Consider the following 27,702-nt stretch of genomic DNA (forward strand, 5'->3'; position numbering starts at 1 on the left):
TGAAGCGCCTCCCCCTCTGGCTCTGCACCGCCACTGACTAATAACATAGATTCATTGCATTGCATGAATCAATGTTATTGTCCTTCTAGATTGTAAGCTCTAACGAGCAGGGCCCTCTGATCCCTCCTGTATTGATTGTATTGTGACTGTACTGTCTTCCCTGATGTAAAGCGCTGCGCAAACTGTTGGCGCTATATAAATCCTGTATAATAATAATAATAATATTGTCGCCTAGACCTAGAGCGCCGGCCACCTGAATAACAGCACCTGGCTGGCTGTACAGCCCTCAGCTACCGGAAGCTTATCCAGGGAACGTACAGGGGTGCGTTCCTTGGATAAGACTGACAGGCGTCTCAGCCAATCAGGTTCACTGGTTCTGGCTATCGGTAACCTGATTGGCTGAAGCGTCATAGAGGGCGGGAGAAGGCATTGAGGGACGTGGATGTCTGACTCCAGTAAAGGTAAGTGCCGGGCGGGGGGGGGGGGGCAAAGAGGCATTTTACAGGGCACAGCGGCGACGAAGAGCACAGTGACATTAATGGGCACAGTGGTGACAATGTGCACAGTGGGGACATTTGGCACAGCGGCATGAATGGGCACAGTGGTGACAATTTGGCACAGTGGGGACAATGGGCACAGTGGGGACAATTGGCACAGCGGCATGAATGGGCACAGTGGCGACAATTTGGCACTGTGACAACAATTGAAGGGCACAGTGACATCAATGGGCACAGTGGCGACAATTAAAGGGCACATCGGTGACAATTGGCACAGTGGCGACAATTGATGGCACAGTGGCTGTGTTTGATGGCATGGCACAGTGGCTGCGTTTGATGGCATGGCACAGTGGTGCGAATTGATGGCACAGTGGCTGCGTTTGATGGCATGGCACAGTGGCTGCGTTTGATGGCATGGCACAGTGGCTGCATTTGATGGCATGGCACAGTGGCTGCACCCCCATTCCTTTCTCACAGGAGATAGACTGTGAGCAGCAGGGGCCTATGATTTCCTAGCTCTTGGTTTCTCCAGTGAAAGCAGGAAGTGAGGGAAGTGATACTGGAGCGGAGCCAGAGACATGTCTGAAGAGGTAACATGAAGCCAGGTAAGTGTTTAGAGCAGGGAGGGTAGGACACGTAGTAGGCGTTTTGTTTACTATAATGTGGAAAGTGCATTGAGGTAAAAAATGGTTAGACTTTAGAACTGCTTTATCATTTTATTCATAACTCCAACCATAATTATTTAGTAACATGGTCACCATCTACTGCCTATAGTAGATAGGACACAACAATGGGGGCAGAGTACAGAACAGTTTATTATTAGAACACCTAGATAAGAAAACCATCACATTTCCCCCTCATTAGGACTTGTGTGTTATGTCCTTCAGGAATGCCTGTACTAAGAATAGTTACATTTTTTTGTGAAATCTACAGCAGGTAATTCAGTATGGACTTCACGCTGCATTAACTGTGGTGCTTAGATGTGAAATCTACAAACACTTTAAAACCATCTCTGTCAAAGCATTCCTGAAAGACATAACACACAAGCCCACAGGCCATAAAGAAGGAGGGTTTTAGTGAACACTTGGAACACGGAGGAATCGTCTAATAATACACTGTTCTGGACTTTGTGTCCATTGTCATGATGACCTTCCTGCTCTCTACTTGATTTTTCCCCAGAACCCCCTCTTTTCTTTGGTATTCTTTGTTTAATAGAAGCCGGCTCATGAAGGTGATTCAGATTAACTAATAAAATACGTGTATTAGGACCCCGTGCCAAAAATGCAGTGAAAAAAAGCTTCCTGATGACATCAGATTGACGAAACGTTCATAGAAGCGGAACTTCCGCTCATGTCATTTCTGATCCCAAACATCTGGTTGCTGCCGGAACACTCACCAGCTCCAGGGCTTGAACGGAGCAGAGGTGTTCTTAATACACACACAGGCGGGCTATAGTGCCAGTAATTGGCACTTTTTAGGCCTCATGCACACTGGACGTTAAAATAACGTTATAAAAACGCCAGTAGCTTTTCAGTGAGTTTTTCAACTTTTTTCAGCTTTTTACAAATGTTTTTTCAATAGCGGTTTTTAGCGTTTATTGGCGGCTTTTCCGCGTTAACATTTTTTAGCGTTCTTTTGTTGAAGATTTTTTATTTTTTTTCAATAGATCAAAAACGTTAAAAGACGCTGGTGAGTGACGTTTTTGAGCGTTTGTCGACGTTTATCAGCGTTTATCAGCGTTAGAGCGTTTTTACAGCTCAAAAATGCCACTGCCCAAAACTGCTGATAACAGCCTATGTGTGCATGGACACATAAGATAACATGATGGAGAGTTTATTGACTGTAGAAAAAAACGTCTACTGCCAAAAAAAGCTGCTGTAAAAACGTCCAAAAACGTCCAGTGTGTATAAGGCCTTAATATGAACATTTTAAATATTATTTTTTGTAATTCGTAAATAAACATACTATACTACATATTATCATTTCTCGGTTTCTGGTGGAGTGGAGGAGGCATTACTGGATTTAAACAACATATTCTTGTGTGGGCTGAGGAAAACCTTGAAGCAGTATCGCATTGTCACTTTCTGTTACTTAACCACTTCAATACCGGGCACTTTCTCTCCCTTCCTGCCCGGGCAAACTGCACTTTGACTATTGCACCGTCATGCAGCACTGTACCCATATGAGATTTTTATCTTTTTTTTTTTAGACAGATTAAAGTGGTTGTAAAGCAGAAGGTTTTTTATCCTAATGCATTGCACAAGAGACTCAGCTGTCCGCGACTCTCCCCCCTCATTGGCTGGGACAAAGTTAGTGAGCCAATGAGTATAAAGAGGGGCCGGGCCGCGACTCTGTGTCTGAATGAACATAGTTTAGCTGCAGTTCGGCTCGGGTGCCCCCATAGCAAGCTGCTTGCTGTGGGGGCACCCATCAGGAGGGAGTGGCCAGGAGCGCCGAAGAGGGACCCGAGAAGAGGATGATCTGCACTGTGCAAAACCACTGCACAGAGAAGGTAAGTATAACACGTTTGTTATTTTGAAACGAAAAAAAAAACGAGACTAGTATCAGTTCAAGCTATCTTTTGGTAATATTTAATCACCACTGGGTTTTTTAATTTTTGCTAGACTAATGAAAAAAAGACTGAAAATGTTCTTTGTTTCTGTTCTACAATTTTACTAAAATATTTTTTCTCCTTTTTTCCTTTACTGATGTGCACTGATGAGGCTGCACTGACTGACACTGATGAGGTGACACTGAAAAGGAGGCACTGATGAGGCAGCACTGATGAGCACTGATAGGCAGCATTGATGGGCAATGATAGGCAGCACTGATAATCAGGGCACTAATGATCAGTGCCCTGAAATTAGTGCCCATGTCCCCTGTCAGAATTGCCGGTTACCGGCTCTCTTCTTCTCACGCTGTGACAGCACGTGAGGAAAGGAATGCTGAAAAGCACCAAGTTTGTTTACAAGTGATCAGCTGTGATTGGCCTTTTACCATGATCTGTGCTCAGCTGTGTTCGGAGAACATAGCGATCACAGAGCGTGCCGTAAGCGCACAACCAGACTGAAGTTCTGGGAGGACATCCATGGACGCCCTCTATTGTGACCACATTTCCAAACTGCCATTCAGGGACACACCCCCTCTATCACCTTCCCCCAAAAAAGATGAGGGGGCGGGGAAATGTAGACTCTGGGTTGATGGGGAACTTGGCGGTGGGTTATTTGTCAGGTGAGTGTGCCACTTGCCACCAGATGCAGTGCCGCTTGCCACCCATAGCCTGCCACCAGATGCAGTGCTGCTACTCCCTCTGCATGAGCCACGTGCGTAGAAGGAGATCCCACCAGTCCCTGCTGCTTGCCGCTTGGTGCCGGAGAAGGAGGAGGTGCCGAGGTGGGTGGGGACAGCAGTGCTGCACTAGCCGCAGGCCTCGCTCCCAGTCTCACTGTCTGAGAGTAAATTGTCACTGGTTGCAAGATGCCAGGCAGTGCTGGCCCTAGCAACCAGTTCCGGAAATGTAGTTATTACTTAGTAGGGGGTGGCTGTGTAGCTCTCATTCTGGGCGGGCGCCATATGACGTCCTAGCCTTCCCGCTCCCACCGCGTCACTGGGAACCCGATGCGCGTGCACGGTGGCCGCGATGTCCGCCGGCCCCTGCGATTACCCAGTAACAGAGCAGGACCATGGATCTGTGTAAACACACAGATCTACTTCCTGTCAGGTGAAAGGAGACCGATGGTGTGTTCCTTGTACAGAGGAACACCGATCGGTCTCCTCCCCTTGTAAATCCCCTCCCCCTACAGTTAGAATCCCTACCTAGGACACATATTTACCCCTTTGATCGGCCCCCTAGTGTTAACCCCTTCCCTGCCAGTCAAATTTATATAGTAATCAATGCATTTTTATAGCACGGATCGCTGTATAAATGTGAATGGTCCCAAAATAGTGTCAAAAGTGTCCCATATGTCCGCCGCAATATCGCAGTAATGATTAAAATCGCGGATTGCCGTCATTATTAGTAAAAAAATAATAATAATAAAAATGCTATAAATCTATCCCCTATTTTGTAGACACTATGGGCCAAATTCTCAAAAAGTCTGCCTAACTTAAATTTCAGCAGTTAAGTTACACTGACTTAAAATTTCTACCTAAGTGCCCGATCGTCAAAGCACTTAGGTAGAAATTTCAGGCCGTGTAACTTAAGTGCCGCCGTCGTAAGGCGGTCCTCCTCTCCTGGGGGCGTTTAAAATTTAAATGAGGCGCGCTCCCGCGCCGGCCGTACTGCGCATGCGTGTGACGTAATTTTCCCGACGTGCAGCGCGTGAACGTAATTAACGCCGGGCGGCTTTGAGAATTTCGACGGGACACTAAAGTTGCGACGGGTGAAAAAAAAAGACGCGCCGGGAAAACAAATAATTTTAAAAAAAAATGACAGCGTCGCTCAGCATGCATTCCTGAGAGGGAGAACTCCATGCCAATTTTCAAAGAAAAAAACGGCATGGGTTCCCCCCCCAGGAGCATACCAGGCCCTTAGGTCTGGTATGGGTTGTAAGGAGACCCCCCCCACGCCGAAAAAATGACGTAGGGGGTCCCCCTACAATCCATACCAGACCCGTATCCAAAGCACGCTACCCGGCCGGTCAGGAATGGGAGTGGGGACGAGCGAGCGTCCCCCCCCCTCCTGAGCCGTGCCAGGCCGCATGCCCTCACAATGGGGGGGTTGGGTGCTCTGGGGCAGGGGGGCGCACTGCGGGCCCCCCCACCCCAGAGCACCCTGTCCCCATGTCGATGAGGACAGGACCTCTTCCCGACAACCCTTGCCATTGGTTGTCGGGGTCTGCGGGCGGGGGCTTATCGGAATCTGGGAGTCCCCTTTAATAAGGGGGCCCCCAGATACCGGCCCCCCACCCTAAGTGAATGGATATGGGGTACATCGTACCCCTATCCATTCACCTGGAGGCAAAAAGTAAAAGTTAGTAAACACACAACACAAGGCTTTTTAAAATAATTTATTATTCTGCTCCGGATGCCCCCCCTGTCTTCGTTATTAGCTCAATTACCAGGGGGGGCTTCTTCTTCCACTCTCCGGGGGTCTTCTCCGGGGGGGGGGTTTCTTCTTCCGCTCTCCGGGGGGGGCTTCTCCGGACTCCGGGGGGCTTCTTCCATCTTCTCCCCTCTTCCGCTGTTGACTCGGCGAACCCCGGTTCTTCTGCAGCTCTCCGGTGCCTTCTTCTTCAGCGCTGGCTGCCTGCTATGTTTGTGTTAGCTCAATTACTAACAGGCAGCCGGCGCGGTCTTCTGTGACGTCAGGGTCTTCTGTTCTTCTCCCCTCTTCCGATGTTGACTCGTCGCCTGTTGTCGCTGTAATGATGGAAGCGCGCCTTGCATCCCATTTATATAGGCATCACCGTCCCATCATGCTCCGGTAGGTACCCACGTGGTGGGTGCACGTGGGTAGGCACCCACCACGTGGGTACCTGCCGGAGCATGATGGGACGGTGATGCCTATATAAATGGGATGCAAGGCGCGCTTCCATCATTACAGCGACAAGAGGCGACGAGGCAACATCGGAAGAGGGGAGAAGAAGAACCTGACGTCACAGAAGACCGCGCCGGCTGCCTGTTAGTAATTGAGCTAACACACAAACATAGCAGGCAGCCAGCGCTGAAGAAGAAGGCACCGGACAGCTGCAGAAGAACCGGGGTTCGCCGAGTCAACAGCGGAAGAGGGGAGAAGATGGAAGAAGCCCCCCGGAGTCCGGAGAAGCCCCCCCCGGAGAGCGGAAGAAGAAACCCCCCCCGGAGAGCGGAGAAGACCCCCGGAGAGTGGAAGAAGAAGCCCCCCCTGGTAATTGAGCTAATAACGAAGACAGGGGGGGCATCCGGAGCAGAATAATAAATTATTTTAAAAAGCCTTGTGTTGTGTGTTTACTAACTTTTACTTTTTGCCTCCAGGTGAATGGATAGGGGTACGATGTACCCCATATCCATTCACTTAGGGTGGGGGGCCGGTATCTGGGGGCCCCCTTATTAAAGGGGACTCCCAGATTCCGATAAGCCCCCGCCCGCAGACCCCGACAACCAATGGCAAGGGTTGTCGGGAAGAGGTCCTGTCCTCATCGACATGGGGACAGGGTGCTCTGGGGTGGGGGGGCCCGCAGTGCGCCCCCCTGCCCCAGAGCACCCAACCCCCCCATGTTGAGGGCATGCGGCCTGGCACGGCTCAGGAGGGGGGGGGGCGCTCGCTCGTCCCCACTCCCATTCCTGACCGGCCGGGTAGCGTGCTTTGGATACAGGTCTGGTATGGATTGTAGGGGGACCCCCTACGTCGAATTTTCGGCGGAGGGGGGTCTCCTTACAACCCATACCAGACCTAAGGGCCTGGTATGCTCCTGGGGGGGAACCCATGCCGGTTTTGAATTTTAAAATTGCCGTGGAGTTCTCCCTCAAGAATGCATACCAAATGCCGTCGCTGGAATGGGCCTTTACAATGTGTGACTAACTTTCCACATTATAAAACCAGCCCTAGTTTTGCGCAGGCAAATTCGGAACTTACGCAGAAATCACAGTGCTGAAATGCTTTGAAAATCTGCTTAAGTCCTCATTTGCATACGCAAAGCTGCATTTCAATGAGAAATGCCCCCAGTGGCGGATGCGGTACTGCATCCTAAAATCTGACCGTGTAAGTGTCTTACACATGTCAGATTTTCTGCCTAACTTTGGAAAAAGCCTTTTGAGAATCGTTTCCAAAGTTAGGCACAGACTGAACAGCAGTTAAGTCTGCGTATCTCTTTTGAGAATCAGGCCCTATAACTTTTGCTATACAGAAAATGGAATTGGCTTTGCAATACAAATTCTAAGTACTGTATATACTCGAGTATAAGGCAAGTTTTTCAGCACATTTTTTTATGCTGATATGCCCCCCTTATACTCAAGTCACCTGATCTCCTGGATTTGGGGACCCGGTACCTTGGCACACATGTAGCCCCACTCCTTCTCGACATGTGTGCAAAGTTTGTTGTCCGGGGGACCTACGGCCGGGAAACACCGATTTTTCAAATCCGGGCACCCCTTCCCATGTTAAACGGTGAATTTGGGGACCCGATACCGGCCGGTCGTAGGTCCCCTGGACCCAGAACTTGGTACACATGTAGCCCCATTTCTCTTCTACAAGTGTGCAAAGTTTATTATCTGGGGGACCTATGGCTAGGAGCACCAATTTTTCAAAGCTGGGCACCCCTTCCATAGACTCCCATGTTAAACTTCAGTCTAGTCATGGACACAGTGAGGCATGGGCACAGTGAGGCATTGACACAGTGAGGCATGGACACAGTGAGGCATGAACACAGTGAGGCATTGACACAGTGAGGCATGGGCACAGTGAGGCATGAGCACAGTGAGGCATTGACACAGTGAGGCATGGGCACAGTGAGGCATGGGCACAGTGAGGCATTGACACAGTGAGGCATGGGCACAGTGAGGCATGAGCACAGTGAGGCATTGACACAGTGAGGCATGAGCACAGTGAGGCATGAGCACAGTGAGGCATTGACACAGTGAGGCATGGGCACAGTGAGGCATGGGCACAGTGAGGCATGAGCACAGTGAGGCATTGACACAGTGAGGCATGGGCACAGTGAAGCATGGGCACAGTGAGGCATGGACACAGTGAGGCAAAGTGAGGCACAGTGAGGCATGCAGATGGATTCCCTAGGCTTATACTCAAGACATTGATAATCAGCACCTCCTAGTTGTTTATAAATGTTTGTAATTTCTTCTGTTTTTTAATAACCTGAAATTAAAAATTTTAGTTTTTGGAACTATGGGGATGATTTTCTAAAACTGGAGAGAGCAACATCTGGTATAGTAACCAATCAGCTTCTAACTTCAGCTTGTTCAATTAAGCTTTGACAAAAAAAAAAATGTGGAAGCTGATTGGTTTCTATGCAGAGCTGCACCAGATTTTGCACTCTCCAGGTTTTAGTAAATCAACCCCATAGTGTGGAAACTGTGAACTGTTTTTTTGTGGATTTGCTGCAACAAAGAATTACCAGGTGGGAATGTCTGATCTGGGTTCTGGATGACCATGGCTATATGGAACTAGGCAGTACATACATTATGCCAGTCTGCCATACAGGGCATATTACTTCTATCACACGGCAGAACACTGTACACTGAGCATATCCCTCATTTAAAGCAGCAATCTTAATATTTATCTTTTTTATCATCTTTGAAAATGTTTAATTCGAATTGGTATCAGGGCTGGGACAAGGGGTGCGCAGGAGGGGAAGCTGCCCTGGGCACGGTTGTATCATGTGAGATGGGGGGGGGGACGCCACAAGGAGGGTTTAGGGAGAGGAGATTTGTGTTGGATGGGGGAATATGGGTGGCAGCAGGAGGTAAGAATTGTTCTAGGAGGGGAAATTTGGGGAGATTTGTGTTGGGAGGGGGGATGAGGGAAGAGTATTTGTGCTAGGAAGGGGGGTTTGAGGTTTTTATGCTATAAGAGGCAATATGGTAGCAGAGGTATGGGATTTGTGCTAGATGGGGAAAATTGTGCTGGGAGGGGGGAGTGGGGGGAGAGGATGTATACTCTGAGGCTTCTTACACAAGACACATATTTTTTGGCCGAGGAAACCGGTCGTTTGTACATTTTCGTCGAGGAAATGTTCGAGAAACTCGACGAGCCAAAAAGAGAGCATGTTCTCTATTTCCTTGACGGGAATGGCGAAAATTGGCTTGTCGAGTTCCTCGACAGCCTGACAAGGAACTCGACGTCGTATGTACGAGGCTTGAGAGGATTTGTGCTAGGAGCAGTGATGTTTTTTTGGGGGGGGGGGGGGGTGGGGGGTGTTCTGAGGGGACTTGGGCGGGATTTGAGCTGGGAAGGGAGATATACTTGTGTTGGGAGGGGGGATTTCATCAGGGGGTAGATTTGTCCTGGGAGGAGGGGGACTTTATGCTTAAAGGGTAAGCATGCAGATTAGTGTTCAGTTATTTTTTAAAGGGGGGGTTGCTAACACATAATGCTCATACATCTTGGGGTGGGGGGGGCGCAGTTTTCACATGTTTGCCCTGGACTCTAGTTGGCCTTGTCCTGGCATTAGTTGGCATATATGTATGTATTTAACCTTAGTTAAAAACCGGCAAAGTTCCAGTGTATGCAACTCAGGCCCTACTGAAAGACAGATGTTCCATAAAGGAGATACTTAGAATAAGTCATTTTTATTTTTAGATGATTTACCAAATATAAGCTACACCCTTATTAGGTTCATGCATTGGATTTCATCTGTCATTTTCCAATGCCATAAAGTAGCCCTTTTTTTAGTCCCAGGGACCACCACCTTAACGGTAATCTAAAAATGCTGCCTAACAATCACATCACAAACTACAAGACGCCAAGCAGTCAGGCGCTCCTCACTTTCTCCACTATACAGGTTTGGAGGCAAATAGAGTGAATACAAGCCTGGAGCTTTTCTAACATTATCATATGATTACATTACAAGTCTTCTCACAAGTCCTAATCACATAAACACTGCAAATCATGGGCTGTGGGTGATGAGAGGTTATCTGTACCTTTCAGCAGAAGTGTGAGGAAAACGTGATTATCCAAGGGGATCCGACAGGCGTACGGCTTCGGATCTTAGATGCAATACTTCGGCGCCCGGTGGGTGGAGTTTGCGTCGTTTTCAGCGTCGGATATGCAAATTAGCTTTTTCCGACGATCCACGAACGTACGCGCGGTCGTCGCATTCTCTTACGTCGTCTCTAGACGGCTTTTTCCGGCGTATAGTTAAAGCTGCTATTTTGCGACGTATAGATAGACTTGCCATGTTAAAGTATGGCCGTCGTTCCCACGTCGAAATTTGAATTTTTTTTTTTTACGTAAGTCGTCCGTGAATAGGGATGGACGTAAGTCACGTCGAAGTTCTAAAAATGACGTCGTTGCGACGTCATTTCGCGCAAAGCACGGCGGGAAATTTCGAAACGGAGCGCTTTATTTAAATGAATCACGCCCCCTACCCGCCAATTTGAATTACGCGCCGAGAGATACACTACGCCGCCGTAACTTACGGCGCAAAATCTTCCTGGATTCGACTTAGAGCCAGGTAAGATACGGCGGCGTAGCGTATCTCTGATACGCTGCACCTGGGCATTTCTATGTGAATCTGGCCCCTAGTATTTAGTATCACTTTACTATACTTTAGGGCAGGGTTAGGCAACCTGGGGGCCCTCCAGCTGTTGTGGAAATACATTTCCCATGAGGCATTGCAAGACTGGCAGTTATAATTACTCCCAGAGGCATGATGGGACTTGTAGTTCTGCAACAGCTGGAGGGCCCCAGGTTGCCTACCCCCGCTTTAGGGGTTAGGTTAAGTGTTCATTTTTTTGTTTTAAAAGCATACATTAAGGGTTACGTTTGAAGGCTAAAAGTATTAGAAATACTTTACAATATATTGATGGGGAGCTGCAGGATTTACACGTGTTCAGTCAGCACCCATACCTCGCATACCATGAATATTGTGTGAAGACGCACAGTTCTTTTGTAAGAAGAGAAACAACTGAGCCTCATTTATCAGATTTCTCTTCAAAAGATCTGCCTTTGTGGTTTCTCACAACCATTCAGATTCCAAGTTGAAAAATGACACTTAGCGAGTGTCTGGTTGCTTCAAGGTTCTTAAAGCGGAGGTTCACCCAAATAACATCTATATCAGACTACATTCTTTACACTTCTAACATGTACAATTGCCATTTTTTTTTTTTTTTAGGCTGACCATACCTTATAATCTATATTTGCAATCCGGCTTCCGGGTACTTCTCCTGTGGGAGTAGGTGTTTCCAAGCTGAGACGCAATGTAATCTGGGATTTCGCCAAGATGATTGATGTCTATCAAAAAATGTTCCCCCTGGCGGATAAGGCCCCGCCCCCCCGTATTGCATAGTTGCATCACAAGTGTCACAGAGTTTCCGAAAGAACCCGAACATGCAGAGCTGGGAGTCAGCTCTACACGGCGCCTGCGCACCGACTAGAAGCCGTGTAGAGCTGACTGCAGGGCTGGACTGGGACAAAAATTTGGCCCTGGACTTCATCCAGGCTGGCCCACTTTGACAGGTCTCTCCCACAGCGGCCGGACAACTCCCGCACCCCCCCCCCGGCCACCCAAGCCCCCTCTCCCCCTTCAGTAGCCACTAGCTGTTTTACTTTATTAGAGTAGAATGGCTGGTACTGGTACTCTTATAGGCAGTACCAGTGGGGAAGCTAGACATTATTTCTCCCGGGGCAAAGAATCAGTTTGGTGCCCCCCCCCCCCTCGTGGGACAAGATTAGGCAGAAGTAAGAAACTCCCAGGCCGCTGTCACTGAAGCCGGCCCACTGAGCCATCGGCCCATCGGGAAACTCCCTGTAGTCCCAATGGCCAGTCCATCCCTGGCTGACTGCACAGGCGCCGTATAGAGCTGACTCCCAGCTCTGCATGTTCGGGTTCTGTCGGAAACTCTGTGACACTCGTGACGCAACTACGCAATACGGGGGCCAGCCTTATCCGCCGGGGGGAACATTTTTTGATAGACATCAATCATCTGGGCGAACTTCCAGATTACATTGCGTCTCTGCTTCGAAACGCCTACTTCTGCAGGAGAAGTACCCGGAAGCCGGATTGGAAATATATAGCTAGATTCAGAAAGAGTTAAGCCGGCGTATCAGTAGATACGCCGTTGTAACTCGGAATCTAAGCCGTCGTACATTTAAGTGTATTCTCAAACTGTGATACACTTAAATGTAGCTAAGATACGACTGCCTGCGTCGTCGTATCTTAGCTGTCTAGTTCCACCTGCCGCTCGGGGCGTGAACGCTGATTTACGCATAGAAAGCGTAAATCAGCAAGATACGCCTATTCACGAACGTACGCTTGCCCGTCGCAGTAAAGATACGCCGTTTACGTAAGGCGTTTTCAGGCGTAAAGTTAGTCGAACAAAAAGCTGGCCTAGCCAATGTTAAGTATGAACATCGTTCCTGCGTCGAATTTTGAAAATTTTACGTCGTTTGCGTAAGTCGTCTGTGAATGGGGCTGGACGTAATTTACGTTCACGTCGAAAGCAATAAGTCCTTGCAGTGTACTTTGGAGCAATGCACACTGGGATATGTCCACGGACGGCGCATGGGCCGTTCGTTAAAAACGTCAACCACGTCGGGTCACGATTCATTAACATAAAACACGCCCCCCTGTTCCTCATTTGAATTAGGCGCGCTTAGGCCGGCCCATTTACGCTACGCCGCCGTAACTTAGGAGGCAAGTGCTTTGTGAATACAGCACTTGCCTCTCTGACTTACGGCGGTGTAGCGTATATGCGATACGCTACGCCTGCACAAACTTAAGCCAGTCTTTCTGAATCTGGCTAATAGATTATAAAGTATGTGCAGCCTAAAAAAAAAGGCAATTGTACATTTTAGAAGTATAAAGAATTTAGTCTGATATAGATGTTATTTGGGTGAACCTCCGCTTTTAATAAAGACATAAAAGGAAAACAATGGACACTGATATGTAAAACATTAAATAAAATGTTTTGTGCTGAAATCTGTGCAGCACATTAATAGTAGTAGGGGAGGAGACCATATGTAATACACACGTAGAGTACATGCACAATGATGTAATTAGGCATAAAACATGCATAACATAAATATACATCTTTTTCCTGCGGCTGGGGAGCCACAGATAGAGCGTGCAGCTGGCTCCAGGAGTGAATGGCTGTACTCCCCTGTACTCCCCTGAACTTGTGTAAACACTGATGCTTTTACTGAACATGGAAGTGTTCGAGTATGTTATACACACATGCATGGGTAAAACCCTATGCATAAACATTATATTTACATGGGTGCAGAGACATACAGCGAACCAAGATATGTGTGCAGAGCTTTTTTTCTCAGAAAATAGGTGCAGGAACTCAACCACGACCCGTTCAGATTTCACAAACAGTAGAAGGGTCTTAAAGGGGCATTAAATACCAGAATTGCATTACATACAGAGTGCAGAGTTCAGGGGGTCACAAAGCTGTCACTTGTAAACACAGAAACCAGACTTCTGTGTTTACAAGTGATTGTGGTGAGCGGGCACCAAAGGGTGTGAGCCAGAGGTGGTGGAACTGAGTTCCCCCAAGTTCCCCCTGAAAAAAAGCCCTGTATGTGTGTGAGACGCTCAGGCTGTATGGGAATGAAGTCCTGTACCCACCGCTTTGAGTGCTGGCTGGGAAGGGAGCTTGTCCATGCTCCAAGCAATGATGGATTGCATAATGATGGTAATGGATACTATAATGAGTAAGCTCTGGTGGAGGGTTGAAACGCGTTGGAGCATGGCCTGGTGAGGGACCAGTCTGAGACTGCCATTCACTATCACACAGCAGGCTGTGACTTGATGTATGGCTCCTGGGACACCTATCACTTGCTACCATTGCAGGGACATACAACCATTTACTTCTATAGCTGTCTGTACATCCCACCTGCGTTTCCCCAGCCGTGAGAAAACAGTTTGTTTTTTGTGCTATGTATATTGTATGCCTAATTATGTCTGTCTGCATGAGGCTTAAAATCGAATAAATAACCCTCTATACACTCAGAGGGATAGCATATCACGGTGCTGCTGGTAACGTCACTGTTTAATTACAGGCAGCAGACAGTGAGGTGGCCAGGCCTTATTGCTTAACGGCAGTAAACATCAGGACACCAACCTGCATTTACTATGTAGCGGGGCTGTGTAAATCTCAGGACTGGATACCCAGAAATGCAAATCCCTTTGCAGGTAAAACAACTCTGGTATGTGTATTTCAACTCTGTATTTAAATATCTGTCCAAAGTTCAGCTTTAAAGGCATAAGCCACCTTCTGCAAAAATGTAATACTTGCCACCACATTAAAGTGGATCTAAAGGAAAAAGGTTTTTAACCTTATTGCATTCTATGCATTAAGGTAAAAAAACTTCTGGATGCAGCCACTTTGCATAGAAACCTGAAAGCTGATTGGTTTCTATGCAAAGCTGCACCAGATTTTGCACTCTCCAGTTTTAGTAAATAACCCATGTGAAGAATAGACAGATGAAAGCAAGAGCTTATATTGCCAGTGGCCTGTAAAAGGTGCAGAACTTAAGCCTCGTTCACACGACCGAGGAACTCGACGGGCGAAACACATCGTTTTCCTCCTCGAGTTCCTTGTTGGGCTGTCGAGGAACTCGACAAGGCAAGTTTCTCCGTCCCCATCGAGGAAAAAGAAGACATGCTCTCTTTTTTGCTCGACGGGATCCTCGACAGTTTCCTCGTCTAAAAATGTACACACGACCGGTTTCCTCGGCAAAAAAAAAATCCCAGCATTTTCTTGCTGGTTTTTGCAGAGAAACTCGGTTGTATGTACGAGGCCTTAGGAATGCCTGGTGTGCATGAGAGCTTCAAGTAGAGAAGGTGGAATTAAACAGCAGGGCACGCCAGGCTGCGGCCCATGAGTTAGCTTTGCTCATGATAGCTATAAACTAGGCAAGAATATCAATATTCAAACAGTGACAATTAGGACAGACTTAAGACTAGAGTGCACAGACAGTGAACATAGATGGTCAACAAGCTATCGGCCAGCAGCTGTATCCTTGCTAATATCTCTTATAATGTATAAACTCAGATATGGTCATGAATAATGACTTAAACTGTTGACTTCAACATGATGACTAATAGAACCTGATAGCTAGATCGCCGCCCTGGGCTTTCTTTTTGTCCAATATATCAGTTATTATGCCAAACCCTGATTAGCGTATAGTCATTTCCTGTGTCTGCTACTATTCATTCTAGTTCTATCTATATTTTCAGCTCTGCATGTGCTAAAAATTAAGTTAATTATAGTAGATATATATAATAGATAGATAGATAGATAGATAGATAGATAGATAGATAGATAGATAGATAGATAGATAGATAGATAGATAGATAGATAGATATGTTGTATATATATTTAATGCTACTCCCACGGGAGCCACGGAATTACTTGTCCAGGTCTTCCCAACTTCAGTCCCACAGCCAGGCACACAACAGGCTCATTCACTCTTTCTTCAAAGATCAGTCTAGGGGATGTTTTAATTTTGGAGAACATGGATAGGAATGAGGGTGATGGTGATACTCCAAGAATGAGAACAATGTACACCATCTTCCTCTCTTGCTTAAAGTAGTAGTAGAACTTGTAGAGTAAAGTCCCTTTTCTTTAATGAACAGTATCTGGACAGAGCTCTTCAGAACCACTAGCCGGTGTCCCCTTAAACCCACAGTACCCACAACTGACTATACTAGACACCAGAGGGGTAGCTAAAGCACAAGGTCCCCAAGATCCAGCAATGTCTGTATTCACAAGACCCAACAACAGATGGATGCCACCAATGGATGCCCTCCAGTGACACCAGACATATCTGTGGTGGACAGCTCCCCTCAGTCAGCTTCTTCGATGCACCAAGGTCTCTGTATTCCTTCCCTCAAGTTTTCCACCTGAGTTCTCCTTCAGCAGGCTGGACTCCTCCATCTGGGACAAGACCCAGAGCTTAGTGTGCTCACTGAATAAATACAGTCATCCAGCCCACCTTCAGAGCCTGCCTCTCTGGGATAAGCCAGGGTTGTATCAATGTTCATGCTTCCATCTGCATAACTTCACACCTACTATCCAGAAACATCTCCAGTCTCCTGGATAAAGAAGAAACTATATGCCAGAATGGCAGCAAAGGAACACACTAACCAGACCTAACTAGCAGATTGCAGCTTCACTGATTACAGTGAATGGGATATGCTTTTTAAGTACTTTACATGATATTTTTTTAAATGTGCACTAACGGGTAACTTTCATAACAAGCTTTCGGGGTATACCCCTTTCTTCTAAGGTCCAAGCAGAAGAAGGGGTATAAAACCTTGTTTACCTTGTATACCTATTTTTACTGGAAGTGCAAATAAGAAAGTAATACAGACAATACTCAACAATGTTTTAAAGAAGATGTTTCTATGAAGCTTGTAATTATAGTGAGACAGCTATATTTCCTCATTCCTTACACAGGCTTTGCTTCTCGTTTTAAAATGCCATAAAATAGACCTACTGTACTTCTCCTCACAATGTAAATGTATGAGTCAGACAACCTGTAGAAAACAGCACACTTCCTCCATGACTGATATCTTATCTCAACAGTTGTTAAAGATAGAGTAATTGCACTAAACCATGGGGAGCTTCCTCTTTTAGTTAAGCTACCATTAAATCTATATTTAATACAATAACAAAAAAATGCATGCCAATGCAATAAGGTCCTTTTTATTACAGACCACCATGGACACTTTGGGCCAAATCCTCAGCCAGGCGGCGTAACTTAACTTTCAGCAGTTAAGTTACACTGACTTAAAGTTTTTACCTAAGTGCCTGATCCACAAAGCACTTACGTAAAAATTTCAAGCCGTGTAAGTTAAGTGCCGCCGTCGTAAGGCGTTCCTCCTCTCCGGGGGGCGTTTACAATTTAAATGAGGCGCGCTCCCGCGCCGGCCGTACTGCGCATGCGTGTGACGTCATTTTCCCGACGTGCATCGCGCGAACGTAATTGACGCCGGGCGGCTTTGTGGATTGCGACGGGACACTAAAGTTGCGACGGGTGAAAAAAAGACGCGCCGGGAAAACAAATAATTTAAAAAAAAAATGACAGCGTCGCTCAGCATGCATTCCTGAGAGGGAGAACTCCATGCCAATTTTCAACGAAAAAAACCGGCATGGGTTCCCCCCCCAGGAGCATACCAGGCCCTTAGGTCTGTTATGGGTTGTAAGGAGACCCCCCTCCGCCGAAAAATCGACGTAGGGGGTCCCCCTACAATCCATACCAGACCCGTATCCAAAGCACGCTACCCGGCCGGTCAGGAATGGGAGTGGGGACGAGCGAGCGTCCCCCCCCCCTCCTCCTGAGCCGTGCCAGGCCGCATGCCCTCAACATGGGGGGGTTGGGTGCTCTGGGGCAGGGGGGCGCACTGCGGGCCCCCCCACCCCAGAGCACCCTGTCCCCATGTTGATGAGGACAGGACCTCTTCCCGACAACCCTTGCCGTTGGTTGTCGGGGTATGCGGGCGGGGGCTTATCGGAATCTGGGAGTCCCCTTTAATAAGGGGGCCCCCAGATACCGGCCCCCCACCCTAAGTGAATGGATATGGGGTACATCGTACCCCTATCCATTCACCTGTAGGCAAAAAGTAAAAGTTAATAAACACACAACACAAGGCTTTTTAAAATAATTTATTATTCTGCTCCGGATGCCCCCCCTGTCTTCGTTATTAGCTCAATTACCAGGGGGGGCTTCTTCTTCCACTCTCCGGGGGTCTTCTCCGCTCTCCGGGGGGGATTCTTTTTCCGCTCTCCGGGGGGGGGGCTTCTCCGGACTCCGGGGGGCTTCTTCCATCTTCTCCCCTCTTCCGCTGTTGACTCGGCGAACCCCGGTTCTTCTGCAGCTCTCCGGTGCCTTCTTCTTCAGCGCTGGCTGTCTGCTATGTTTGTGTGTTAGCTCGATTTCAAACAGGCAGCCGGCGCGGTCTTCTGTGACGTCATCTTCTCTTCTGTTCTTCTCCCCTCTTCCGATGTTGACTCGTCGCCTGTTGTCGCTGTAATGATGGAAGCGCGCCTTGCATCCCATTTATATAGGCATCACCGTCCCATCATGCTCCGGTAGGTACCCACGTGTTGGGTGCACGTGGGTAGGCACCCACCACGTGGGTACCTGCCGGAGCATGATGGGATCCATTCACTTAGGGTGGGGGGCTGGTATCTGGGGGCCCCCTTATTAAAGGGGACTCCCAGATTCCGATAAGCCCCCGCCCGCATACCCCGACAACCAACGGCAAGGGTTGTCGGGAAGAGGTCCTGTCCTCATCAACATGGGGACAGGGTGCTCTGGGGTGGGGGGGCCCGCAGTGCGCCCCCCTGCCCCAGAGCACCCAACCCCCCCATGTTGAGGGCATGCGGCCTGGCACGGCTCAGGAGGGGGGGGACGCTCGCTCGTCCCCACTCCCATTCCTGACCGGCCGGGTAGCGTGCTTTGGATACGGGTCTGGTATGGATTGTAGGGGGACCCCCTACGTCGATTTTTCGGCGGAGGGGGGGTCTCCTTACAACCCATAACAGACCTAAGGGCCTGGTATGCTCCTGGGGGGGAACCCATGCCGGTTTGGAATTTACAAATTGCCGTGGAGTTCTCCCTCGGGAATGCATACCAAATGCCGTCGCTTGAATGGGCCTTTACAAGGTGTGACTAACTTTACACTTTGTAAAAGCAGCCCTAGTTTTACACCAGGCAAACTAACACTTACGGCGAAAAAACTAGGCACAAAAGCTTTGAGGATCGCCCTAAGTGCTAATTTGCATACTAGAAGAGGCATTTCGACTCAAAATGCCCCCAGTGGCGGATGCGGTACTGCATCCTAAGATCCGGCAGTGTAAGTCCCTTACAGATGTCGGATCTTCTGCCTAACTTAGGAAAACTGCTTCTGAGGATCAGTTCCAAAGTTAGAACCAGAGATACGACGGCTTACGCCGGAGTATCTCTTTTGTGGATATGGCCCTTTATACTTATCTTATCCCCTGATGACAGGTCCTCTTTATTGAGAGATCTGGGGTCAAAAAGACCCCAGATCTCTCATTTACCTTTAAAAGCAAAATACATTTCTTTTTTTTTTTTTGCATTTTGATTTAAAAAATAAATAAATATTTGTTTTGGCTCGAGAACTGGAAGTGACGTCAGATGTCCCTCCGGTCCTCCAAGGGCATAGAGAGTAGTGGCCTCACTCAACTTCCTGCCCAGCGAACAGCCACATTGGATCGCCTCCGGGCTTTGCCAATGGCTCCGGTAAGCCGGGAAGCGGCCTTTTCCGCTACGTCCAAAAGTAGCCCCATGGAGAATCCGCCCGCGGGATCACTCTTATGTGAAAGAGAACTGGTCATAGAAAAAGATTATACCAGGGTTATGAAAGCTAGCTGTTGCCATAACACCAGTATTAAACGTCAAAGTAATTATGTATTTTTACTATGGGCCAGTCAACCTCTACCCCTAGACTATTAATTAGCATTTAACCCTTGCAATGCAGGGGGTGCCCCACTGCAAGAAAGAAATATTTAATTATCTTGAATGTTGGGTTTTAAGATAATCAGTGCAAAAGGTCTTCAGTTAAAATATATTTACTGACAGTGGTGGGCTGCAATTTACTGACAGTGGTGGGCTGCAGTCAACTTTCTCGAGATTTCTTGTGTCCTATCATACACGATGTTGTCACAACAATATAATGTCAAATTCCTCCACCCATTCTAGATGCATTATCTGGAATGCAGGTGGATGATATTAGTGTACATTTATTTAACACACAGCAAACACACAAAGTTAGTTTTCACTGTAATAATCTAATATGGAGCCCAGAAGGTGAGGCTATTTGAATTTTCTCACTGTGGCAAGAAGAGTCAAGAATGGCTTTTGTGCAAATATACACACATGAAACACATGGACAGGTCGGGTGTTTGCTGTTTTCTTTACTACAAGTCATCTATGAACATGTGATAACCAAACAAATCATACCTCCTTCCCCTGCAAAAAGATCGTGGTGGAATGTTGTATTACTGCTGTGCGCAACCTGTTTTTCTGGAACCCCCGAAAAGACCCAGCAATGATTAAAGGAATAGTTCACCTTTACCAAACAAAAATAAAAAAAGTACTCATGCAGGTATGGGCACCTGAAGATAAAACAAATTGTACAGCTTTGACTAAAATTGGATAATGCCTTTGCTATACACTCATCGGCCACTTTATTAGGTACAACTTGCTAGTACCGGGTTGGACCCCCTTTTGCCCTCAGAATTGCCTTAATTCTTCATGGCATAGATTCAACAAGGTGTTGGAAACATTCCTCCGAGATTCTGGTCCATATTGACATGATAGCATCACACAGTTGCTGCAGATATGTAGGCTGCACATCCCAAAGGTGCTCTATTCGATTGAGATCTGGTGACTGTGGAGGCCATCGGATTACAGTGACCTCATTGTCATGTTAAAGTCATTGTAAAGGTTTTTTTTTAAATATCAATTATTGTTATATTTACCTCCTCTGTGCAGTTGGTTTTGCACAGAGCAGCCTTGATCCTCCTCTTCTCTGGTCCCTCTTTACTGCTCTTGGCCCCTCCCTCCTGTTGAGTGCTCCCACAGCAAACAGCTTGCGATGGGGGCACCCGAACCGAATCCCAGCTCTGTGTGTCCATTCAGAAAAGGAGCGCGACCCAGCCCTGCCCCCTCTCTCCCCTGATTGGATAACTGACTTTGGTTGACAGCCGTGGGAGCCAATGGCGCCACTGCTGTGTCTTAGCCAAATCAGGAGGAGAGTCCCGGACAGCTAAGACACCCTTGGACATCGCTGGAGAGAGATTGAGTGAGTGAGTAACTTGTATAGCGCTACAAATGCAAACTAAATCGCCTCAAGACGCTATATTCAATGTCGTTGTCCAGCCACGCTTCAGAATAGATGGGTCTTAAGTTTTTTTCTGAAGGCCCGATGGTTTTCCTCCATCCGAATGTCTGTAGGTAGAGCGTTCCATAGCCGTGGTCCTTGGACTGCGAATCTTCGTTCTCCTTTAGATTTGTAGCGGGACTTGGGCTCAGGTAAGTATTAGGGGGTGCTGATGAGGCTGCTACACACAGAAGTTTTTTTTTATCTTAATGCATGGAATGCATGTTTACTAGTTGTAGATAACATATACTCATACCTCCAAACTTTTTGAGATGGGAACAACGAGCATCTATTAGCAAAAGTTTGTAGGTAAAGGTCACCCTCCATGCCATGCCCCCTTAAGGGCCGGTTCACACTGCTGCAAATTCTATTGCAAATTTGATCCGTTGCGATTGCTCAAATTCGCAAGTCATTTTACTAACATAGTTTTTCATGAGTGCCGTTCACATCAATGTGTTGCGAATCTAAGCTGCGTTAAAGAAGGGTCCTGTGTGAGTTTGATCCATGTGAGATGCGAATTCAGCTCTATAGACTGGCATTCCCTAGAATCATGGCCACGAATCGCGGCAAAATCGCGGTAAAATCGTGCGATTTTGAAGTTGCAGTAGTGTGAACCGGCCCTAAAGGAGAATTATACAAAATGAATATTACCGTATTTATCGGCGTATACCGCGCACTATTTTGCCCTGAAAATCAGGGCAAAATCGTTGGTGCGCGATATACGCCGATACCCGCTTTCCTGCCACGAGTTTGAATACTGCGCCCGCATATAGCGAGCGCAGTACACTCGTGAATCTTCGGGCAGTCTCGGCGCCTCTCGTACTGACGTCCTGACGTCCTGAGCGTACAGGACGTCAGTGCGAGAGGCGCCCGAGCCTGCCCGAAGATTCACGAGTGTACTGCGCTCGCTATATGCGGGCGCAGTATTCAAAGTCGTGGCGGGAAACGAGCGGGAGGACGCCGCAGAAGGACGCCGGACCCGCCGCAGAAGGACGCCGGACCCGCCGAAGATGGACACCGGACCCGCCGAAGATGGACACCGGACCCGCCGAAGATGGACACCGGACCCGCCGAAGATGGACGCCCGACCCGCCGAAGATGGACGCCCGACCCACCGAAGACTGACGCCGGACCCGCCGAAGAGGACACCCGAAGTCGCAGAAGGACGCCGGACCCGACGAGGCCGCAGATGGACGCCGCGCAAGACACCAAAACTGTAAGTACAAAAAAACAAAAAATCTTTTTTTCCCACAGGATTGGGGGCCACTTTGGGGGTGCGCGGTATACGCCAGAGCGCGTTATACCGCGATAAATACGGTAGTTAAACCTAGTGCTTTTTTTTACCACTACTATTCCTTTATACTAGATTCTGAAATTTACAAATGCAGCAATTTAGAAATGGGATGAAAGGTTTAGCACTGGGAAATACTTTTTGAAAGATAAATAGTGCATTTTATATACAACTATATAGATCAGATCAAAATGAGGGACAAATGAGGAGGAAAGAGGGACTTTGCTCCAAATTAGGGACAGTCCCTTTGAAACCAGGGACAGTTGGGGGTTGTACATACTGCTGAATGATCCAGAGGAGTACCCCCCCCCCCCCAGGCATAGGACACACCCCTTATCACGCCCCCTTAGAAGAAGAATTGTACAAAAAAAACAAGATTGTTAAACCCACAAGTGCTTTTCTACCACTACTATTCCTTTATATTGGCTTTTGGAATTTACAAATGCAGCAATTTAGAAATCAGATGAAAGGTTTACTACTGGAAAACACTTTTTGATAGATAAAAAGTGCATTTTATATACAATATATATATAGATCAGACCAAAATGAGGGACAAATGAGGAGGAATGGGGGACATTGTTCCAAATCAGGGGCAGTCTCTCAAAATCAGGGACAGTCACAGTTGGGAGCTATGGCTTAGCTAAGATACTACTGCCAGCATTAGGCTGCATTCACACTATAACGCAGCGTATTTTGCCGCGATTTGTAAACTTTTTTTTACAAAACATTTACATTGATGTCTATGCCGAACGCCGAAAGCCGCCTGAAAAAAAGGGTCCGGACTTGTTTTCAGGCGACAGGCGTACGGCGTTTCGGCGTTCGGCGTGAGATGTGAACCATCTCATAGACATCAATGTAAATTCGCCCCTCCAGCAGCACGAGCGTTGGGCGTCGGGCGTAAATACGCCTAGGTGTGAATGCAGTCATAGGCCCCGTACACACGACGAGGAACTCGACGTGCCAAACACATCGAGTTCCTCGTCGAGTTCAGTGTGGAAGCCGCCGAGGAACTCGGCGGGCCGACTTTTGCCATTAAACAATGAGGAAATAGAGAACATGTTCTCTATTTCCTCGCCGAGGTCCTCGTCGGCTTCCTCGGCCGAAAGTGTACACATGGCCGGGTTTCTCGGCAGAATTCAGCTCTGAACCGAGTTTCTGGCTGAATTCTGCCGAGAAACTCGGTCGTGTGTACGGGGCCTTAGACTTGAATTGTCACAATTTTCCCACAAACTGTGCATGATCGCGAGAGATCTTTGGGAAGAATGTTCTTTTTGCGGTTGGACCTTTTCACAACAATCTCATCCCTGTGGTTTTCCTTACTCAACCCCATTATGCATTGACATTATGCATATTGTACATTGTCATAAAGGTAGTCACATGATCTAAAATCGCTCTCAGCGTGTTTCTGTTTACGTTGCAGTTTTTCTTGGAATGAGATTCATAATGAAATCATGATGTCTGCTTTTATTTTGTTTTTGATAATATCAGTCACAGAAAGCACAAAGGAAATATAATTAAAGATATGTTCTAATAAATCATGCAGAACTTGTTTAATAATAGGGAGATCTGGGAGTCATGCCATTATTCATGTGTTGCTGTTTTTCTAGTTATCCAATGCTTGTTTAAAGTTTTCTCGAGACATCACAAAATATGAATCAAGGGACAAGCTGGTGGCATGGCCACCTTTACCAATAGGGCAGCAGAACGAAGTGTAATGTTTTACTTTTCTTTTCTAGCCACTCTGAGCAAAGAGGAACTTCATCCATTCTTTTGAAAAATTATGTCAGCAGCTACAAATACTGCAGCTGCCGACTTTTATAAATCAGTTGCCCACCAGTCCAAGGAGTCCAACGCTGTCTTCTCATCACTGAGGGTCCCCGGCACCACCACTTTCAATTTGGGAGCCAGCTGTGACTTTTTGATGAATTATGGAACCCACTGAGCATGCTTGAGAACGTGTGATGCAGTGAGACGGGTCCCACACCTTTCTGGGAATCTGGGACACATGTCACATGCATAGCTACCAACTGTCCCTGATTTCAAGGGACTGTCCCTGATTTCAAGGGACTGTCTCTCATTTAGAACATTTTGGTCTGATCTATATAGTTGTATATAAAAGGCATGTTTTATCTTTCAAAAACACTTACAGTACCTGTCATGGAATCCAGTGATTTCGGCACCCCAGCTGATGTTTCCATTGGCTCTCAGGTGCTGCCATCACCATTCGTAGTAAGGGAACCTAATAATCAAGTCTTTTGGCTTCACAGCCGGTTACCTACTGCGCATGTGCGAAGCACGCTGCGCTTTCAAAATGGCCCGGCGGCGAAGGATGAGGAGGGCCAAACTTGCGAGTAATCTTGTTGTGGCCCAAATGTGGATCCCGCGGAAATATAGGTCCTTATCTAATATGACATCTCCTCTGACGCGCTCCACCCTGATGGTGTGGGATTCATTATGCAAGACCCATGGCTGGGCGTACAACTCTCCCCTGATGCCGCTTTCTGGTCATAATTATTTCCCCCCTGGAAATGTCCAATCACACCATCAGACATGGTCTTTGGGATCCGCAACGCTCCTCCATCATGTTGCTTCTTCAACAGGTATTGCCCCTCTCTCTAACATTGTTGGGTCCTTAGAAATGTCTCCCATGGTATCTTGGAAATACCGTCAGTTGTCGGCTTTCGTTCGCTCCCTACCTCAACCCCTTAGAGATGACACAGCTCTGACACCGGTCGAGTCTGCATTTGCCGAGGACAGACCAGTGGAGAGACCCCTCTCTTATTTTTATAAAGCACTGTACTCCATTTCCACCCATGGCACCCCGGCCTTTCTGTTTAGGTGGGAGAAAGATCTCCAAAAGGAGATCACACCTACCCAGAGAGACACTGTTTTGTTGCTAGCCAACACATCCTCTATATCATCTAAATACGCTGAGGTTAACTATAAGCTGATGACCCGGTGGCATTATACTCCGGTAGTGCTGCATGGGATCTTCCCCCTGACGTCCCCGTTCTGTTGGCGGGGTTGCGGTGAGAGGGCTTCACATGCGCATATTTGGTGGTTCTGTCCACTCATCCGCCCATTTTGGTCAACTATCTTACACTGGATGAAGGAAATACAAGGTTTTGAAACTCCAAATGACCCCTGGGTGATATTATTGCACTGTACGGCCGAACCAATCGGATCATATAAGAAGTCCCTCACTCCACATTTATTAAACGCCGCAAAGTCCCTCATCCCCCGATACTGGAAGCAGACGGTAGTCCCTTCGCTGAGGCAATGGTTGGAAGCGGTTGATCACATATATTACATGGAGGACATCACTTACTCCCTTAAGAATAAATCTGATTTGTCACGGAAAATATGGTCCGATTGGTTCGCCTTTAAATATAAATCGGCATATGCTGAAATTATGTCTCAACCCGGCTAATGTTCCATATCTTACTGTCACTTTACAGCGATGTTACCTTTGACATACTTCTCTGCTTTGAGGAGGCGGCCAGGGGCGGAGGAATTCCCCCTAACCTATCACCCCCCCCACTTACCCTTCCCCCATCCTATCTTTCTCTCTCTGCCCTTTCTTTCTCTCTCTTACTCTTCTCTGTACTTCTCCTTACTATTATTTATTATCATTTTAAGTTCTCTTTATGATTTGAAGGTTTTCAATATTATGCCCTTGTGTACTGAGCGAAACAAGGTTCAGGTTTGCGAGCCGTGGAGCATTTTGAAAAGAAAAGAGTACTAACAGTTATTGTCCGGTATATTGTTTCACTAAGTGCTCTTGAAAGTATTTTTCACCAATATGCCTCCATACCTCTAACGGTGATTATTGCCCGTTTATGTTGTTCGCCAATACTGGGGTTATTACTGCCACTGCTAGTATTTGTGGTGAATATTTACTTTTATTTCATGTATGTCCTTTAATACTGTATGTCTTTACTTATACTTTCTACTCAATAAAAACTTTATTGAAAAAAAAAAAAATCTTGTTGTGGTACCAATGTTTACCAATGTTTTTTGGTCGGAACTCCGCTTTAAAGAAAACTTGTGGGCTTAACTAATAATTTTTTTTGTATGATTCTAATTTAACCTCCCTGGCGGTATGATTATTTCAGATTTTAGGTGCTGAAAGCGGTACCATTATTTTGCAAGGAAATTTGGTGTTTTATATTGTAGGCCTGTAATTCTTAGGAATAACTCACTTAAATCTGACCAAACAAGAGTCTAGTAGGCCTCCCGGGTATGAAAAAGTTTGAAAAACAAAATTATAAATTATAATATAATAAATAATTATAAATAATTATAACAAATAATAATGTAATTATAATAAAAATTATTCAATAATGTAATCAACTCAAAATAACTGAAATTTGCTCAGTTGCAGAATTGTCGCTATCATTACTTTTTGTTTTTTTATGACGGATTTCCCCACAAATCGCTATCGCACAATTCTGCAAGTGATTATAATTTATTATCACTGTTTTCTAGCTGCTCTGACATAAAGGGACACTTTTTGTTTGCCATGGACAATCTACAGTTTTCAGGCAGAAAGAACAGTTTTTATTATACAAAAGTACATGTAGGGCTCTGGGCAGACCACTAGGGACAAGGGGGGTGTGTATTTTTTACATACAGTACTGTAATCTATAAGATTACAGTATACTGTATGTAATGTGTTTGTTTACTTTTTTGAATTTGGCGCCGATCTCCGCCCCCGTGCGTCGTAGGGAACGGAGATCGGCAGCACACGGGAACACTGTGTGAATCGAGCAAGGACCCGCTCGCTCACATAGTGGGGATGCATCGCAGGATCCAGGGACAAGGTAAGTAACTTTGTCTCTTGCTGCTGCGAGGTGAGCCCACTTTTGGTACAGAAATCTTACCCCGAGCCAGACTCGGGAATACCGCCAGGAGCGTTAAGGGAGGGAGTATGCCCTATGTCTACAAACTTTTTCTACTATGTGTTCCACATTTCCATCTCAAAAAGTTGGCAGGTATTGAAGTGGGTACCCATTAAAAAAGGTATCAACTTCCTGTAAAAATCAGCTTAAGTAGGAGGTCCGTTTTACATGCAGCAAAAGATGATTACCACAAACTCTTCCATTCCCCAATCATGTAAACAGACTGCTCCACAGTCAAGCTTTTTTTTTTTTTTTGCTTAATTTTCATTTGGTGTTCCAACTGGTAACACACTTTTTGTCTAAAGCTTTCTTGCGCCGAGTATACCGAGCGTGTGTACGAGGTTTTCAGGTTTCTCGTCAAGAAAACTGCCTAAAATCTAGACGAGAAAAATAGAGAACATGTTTTCCTGCCGATAAACCCGAGAGTGTGTATACTTACCTGTCGCCGTGGAAACCCGTGCATGCTCGCAATGACTTTGACGCATGCGCGGTAGCTT

The 27,702-nt window shown here is 46.8% G+C and overlaps 1 protein-coding gene across 1 annotated transcript in view; it reads right to left on the reverse strand.

Moving 5' to 3' along the window:
* FAM83E (family with sequence similarity 83 member E) overlaps positions 1 to 27,702 on the reverse strand; it is a 99,184-nt gene that overhangs the window by 41,225 nt on the left and 30,257 nt on the right. The gene's annotated exons all lie outside the window — the stretch shown is intronic.

Source organism: Rana temporaria, chromosome 10 (assembly GCF_905171775.1).
Source record: "Rana temporaria chromosome 10, aRanTem1.1, whole genome shotgun sequence".
NCBI classification, from domain to species: domain Eukaryota; kingdom Metazoa; phylum Chordata; class Amphibia; order Anura; family Ranidae; genus Rana; species Rana temporaria.